Below are 5,347 nucleotides of genomic sequence, written 5' to 3'. Positions count from 1 at the left end.
TTGATCAGATGTTATTTTCAGGAAAGAAAATAGTCTTGTCTCTGGGACTTTGTCACACAAAAAAATTGTTCTGAAATTTTAAAATACTCCAAACTTTCGAAATCTCTACAAATGTTCAAAGGGCAGAAAAATCCTCACAGCTTGTGTTTTTCGGGGCTTATTGTTTTATTTCAAATTTGCTTTTCCGTATGTTTTGTTTGTTTTACATCAAGATCACAAGCAGCATGGTGTAGCTATGGCAATGCTTATAGAATTTGTGTCAGGCTCTGGGCCACAGGGCCTTGGGCGGCGGCGTTGCGCACTCGGGACCAAGGAGGAAGATGACATCAAAGAACCTGAAGACTGAGCACGTTTACTTTTCTGATTCTAATGACTTTGTTTGGAAAAGAGTAAACACAATTACCTTAACAACTGAGCTGGGAGGCTTTGAGGGTTTAACACTGCATTGTTTTCCTAGGGAGAGGGTGGGGACTGCTGAGGATCAGGGAGAGGGGCCTGAAGAACCAGGTGGTTTTGTTTGGTTTCACTTTCTTCTCAGAAATGCATTTGCGTAGTTACAGAGCATCTGATGGAGTTTCTTATAACATTAACTTTATTTATTTTCCTTATTTAAAATGGAATTAATGTTCATTATAAAATAATTCGAGAGGCCAAAAGAGTGACCCTACAAAGTTCTGTCACCTGATCTCTTTCTACATTTGTCCGCCTAGCCAACTGTTCCCCTACACAGATTTTATATCCATTTCTAAATATACAACCTCCGCCCAAAATCATAGCATATTATTCATTGTTTCATTGTTTGCTTTTTTTCACTTGTATTCTGGGTCTTCTGCTCTCAGCCCCTCGAGAATCGCTTCATCCTCTGCAGCGTAGCATTCCACCGCGTCGGTGGTCCCTAGTTTACTTAACCTGTCCTCTCTCGATAGATACTTAGGTAGTTTCTAATCTTTTGCTATCACCAACAGTGTGGCAATTAATATTCTTGTAGTTGTGGCATTTTGCAATTGTGAGAGTGTGCCTGGAGGGTAAATAACTAGAATTGGAATTGCTAAATCAGAAGGTATGAGCATTGGTGGTTTTGTTTGAAATTGTATTGCCTTGCTTTACATAAAGATCGTTTACACTCCCGCCAGTCACATATGAGCGAGTGCCCGTTTCTTCACATCGTTTGTAACGTGGTGTGATATCAAAATTCTGGATCTTCGCCAATCTGGAAGGTGAAAATAGTGCCTTAATGTACGAAGGTGAGTCAAAAATTATTCACACTCCAGTTACAGTAAGACTTCTGTTGGCCGCACAGCCAGCGTGTGGATAATTTTTGAGTCACCCTTGTAGTTTGATGTGTACTCCTCTTATAAGTAGGGATGAACATCTTTGCTTAAGTTTAAAGATCTCTTTGTATTTCCTCTTCTGTGAACTGTATGTTCACATCCTTTTGTCCATTTTCCTACTGGATTGTTATTTTTTTTCTTATTGATTTGTTATAGTTCTTTACGTATTGATAATGTTAGTCTTCTTTTCTGGGATATGAATCACAAACATATTTACCAGTTTGCTGTTTGTATTTTATTTTGTTTATCCCCCTCCTGTCATTATGCAGAAAATTTTTATTTTTGTGTAGTCAGATGTCCAGGTCTTTATCTTTTGCAACTTAAAGGTTTTATATTATACTTAAAGAGACTTCTCCCAAAACAGGTTATTTTTAAAAATCCTTCCATGTTTTTAGCTATTTGTTAATGAATTCATATTTGATGTATATGGAATTATTTTGGTGGAAGGTGGAAGGTATAAAACCAGCCTTACTGATATTTTACATATTGCCACCTGCTTGCCTCAAAACCATTTATTAAATAATATATCTTTTCATTAATGTTTTGAAAAATTACCATTATATGTATTAGATTACCTCAGGAATTTAGTTCTGTTTCTGGACATTCTGTTTTATGTCATTGATCAGTTTTCTAGTCAAAGTCAGTACCATTTTGCTTTTAAAACTGTAGTTTCATTATGTACTTTAGCATCCTATAGAGTTGGTTCTCTCCTATTACTATTTTTTCCGCAAATTTTCATGGCTATTACTGTTTCATTATGGATGTTGAAATCAGCTTGTCTAGTTCCCCCACAAAATAGTTAGCCTTATTGTTGGAAACATATTAAGTTTACAGATTGATATAGGGAGAACTGAATTTTAGGAAGTCTTTATCTCAGAAGATGGTATTTTTTGCTGTTTTTTCCAAGTCTTCCTCTATGTCTAGTAGCAGATTCTTTTACTACTCAACTCCAGTAAAGAGAATTTCTCCTAATGAAATACTAGCAAGAGGATAAGCTCACCAGAAAGTTATTCGAAGCAAGCTTTTGACTTACTGGACTGATGTATGTTTCTAATCATTGAGAATCATCTTTCTCTTTTTTTAAATATAAATGATTTTGCATCTGTGTGACCATATTAGTAACATAAAAAATTAAAAACATTTGCAAAATTATCCTGCATAGTTGTCCCCTTTGAGTATAGTGAGAGGCTAGCAAGATAATTTTCTGGCCTCTAACATTACATGCTCTCTATCCCTCTCTCTCACTCTCTTTTGTTTTTATATTTAAATTTTACTTAACTTTTTAAACCAAATCTTATATTTTGGTATAATTTTTCATTTACAGGAAAGTTTCAAAATGAATATAGCGTTCTTGTATTCCCGTTACCCAGTTTGCCCAAATATTAATATTTTAAATAACTATGGAGCATTTATCAAAATAGAAACTACCATTGGTACATTACTTTTAACTAAACTCTAGACTTTATTCAGGTCTCACTAGTTTTTCCATTCATGTCATTTTTCTCTTCCCGGATCCAATCAGGAAACCACACTGCACTTAGTAGTACTGCTCATTGGCTAACCCACAGAGGGAAGCAGCAGCCTTGCTCTTTGCAGCCTCTGGGGTTAACCATGTAGGCTCTTGTATGGCTAGAGGGAAACCCTTATGACCACAGAATCAGATCATGTGATCACAAGATACAGCCTTTCTGCCCTACATGTACCTTCCTGTATTTGCACTGTTCCATGAATCTAACCTAAATGTGTGTGTGTATTTATGTGTGTGTATTTAATATAAAGGCAAACTACCATTTCTTTGTGCCTTTGTAATGTTTCTCCTTCAAATGCTATTGATAAGGTCGTCATACATATTTTGATGAAACCATTGCTTGTTAAATCAATAAATGGGTTCCTTTTCTTACTGTCTGCATTTACCTAATCTACAAAGATAAGCAGTATGGGCTTTTTCTCAGTGGTTAAAAGCATGGGGTCTTGCAAATCTGGGTTCAAACCTGCTTCAGACACTTACCAGCTGTGTGAGCTTGAGCAAGTTACTTAATGTCTCTGAGCTTCGATTCTACAGAACGGAATGATCACAGAAACTTCTAGAGATAATACATGCATAGCCTGTAGTACAAAAGAATTTCTAATAAAAGGTAATTTATATACACTGGCCATCTCCCTTTCTCCGTGGCCTCAAATAAGCTTTACATCTAGCACATCCCTCAAGACCACAGGTCGGTATTAACAACATAATTTTTACACTGTGAAGGAAAAGGCCTGGGAAGTAGTTTCAGTAATAAGGGTTCTGTCAAGTACAGATACCACACACTATTCTAGCCTCTCCTCTTTCCATGCATTGCTGGTTTATTCCGTACTCAACACGATTTTCCCGGGTGTGAGAGTGAGAAGGATGGAATTGGCTCAGGAATGCCTGGAGGTTGGAGGCGTGTGGAGCAGGAAGGCTCTCTTCCCTTCTCTCAGGTCGCTCCGTGTGTGGCTGCAGCGTTTGAGTGTCTGCCCAGGTGGGTATTGCCAAGAGGCCGGGTGGCCCCGGCTGGGGCAGAGCTCACAGGCCTAATTCTGGGTGAATCTCTGGCGCACTGTTCCGTGTCTGTGGGGGCCCTTAGAGAGCTTCCACTAAGGGTAACTCTGGGTCCTTCTGGTTGCCACTTCCAGGCTCTGCTGCCAAAGGGAAATTTTCTGCTTCACCTGGAATCATTCAGAAAGGGCCAGACAACAGGGGCAAGCTCCTTGGTCTGCTCTACAGACCATCCTGAGCTAGAGGGAGAGATTCTAGCTCATGGTGTTTCTGAGAGATTTATTGTAATTAACATTTTTCAGTCAATGCTATTATCTGGGCAAAACTTGACACATTTTTCAGTGTGGAAATAAATATTCTTGGCTTTACACACAAAGGCCTTCCATCTCAGCTCACATATTTCTTTACCTGGAGGTGATGCTGATGATTCCTTCTTTTTTTTTAACTCTTATTTTTTCTATTGTAGTTATAAAATCTTGATATAGTATATGTATGTAAAATTGTTATTATTAATATTATTTCAGGTTTTCAATGGGAAATTCTTTATGAGGAAGATAGAAACTTCAGTTATTTAGTTGCTCTCTTTTCTCATGACATGTCCTTAATGATGTTTGGAAATATCTCATAGATAAACATAGCCTCCCTCAAGCCTATTTAGCAACAAAATAATTCCCAACCCCAGTAATAAATAATCCATGTAAATAAATATCTGCAGCATTCTTGCACATGTACATACTGTTCTGTTTTGGGGTCAGGGACCCGAGAAGGAAAACGGTTGATTTTTTTAGTGTACTATGTCTTTGGGTAATAGACGCTCAAATTTTTTCTTTGCTGTGGTACGTTTAGTATAGGATACTGCTTTACATTTTGACTGCTTCTACAGAGCTGGTGTGTGGGTCTTTACATCTTTGAATATGAATGTAAATTATCATTACAGCATTATGGAAAAGAAAGAAGTCTAATACATACAGTTTTCTCACTGCTTTCTTTTTCTTTTTCTGGGAGAACCAGTTTGGCTATTAAGGGAAACTCGCAACACAGAGCAGAGCAAGAGAAAGCAAGGTTTCAGAGAGAATAGCTGTTTACCATCAAAGCAAAGTGGGTTCCACACAGACATGGTATATTATACATAAAGACGAAGGTAAATGCCACATGGTTTTTATGAGTAATTTGCTGTGCTTATATAAATGCACCAGAGCCTCTAGAATTCTTACTGATCATATTACTTGCTTTTTTACTTTTAAAAAAAGGTACCAAATAATCAAATGTAATTAAAAAATCAATCATCTGGATTCCATACCCCCCACCCCCATAGCCTAATGCTTCTGGGTGTCAACACCCACATATCAGACAGGAGTGATTTGTCCTGTGTGATAAATGCCAATTTGGTGACTCCTCATGATGAAAAAATTTACTGACCTTTTATTTACCAAAGTGTCTTTCTGCTCAGTTTTAAAAAGCAGGAATTTCACTTGGAGTTATATACTTCTTGGGT

Source organism: Hippopotamus amphibius, chromosome 13 (genome assembly GCF_030028045.1).
Source record: "Hippopotamus amphibius kiboko isolate mHipAmp2 chromosome 13, mHipAmp2.hap2, whole genome shotgun sequence".
NCBI classification, from domain to species: Eukaryota; Metazoa; Chordata; class Mammalia; order Artiodactyla; family Hippopotamidae; genus Hippopotamus; species Hippopotamus amphibius.
Note: the sequence above shows the minus strand (reverse complement) of the source record.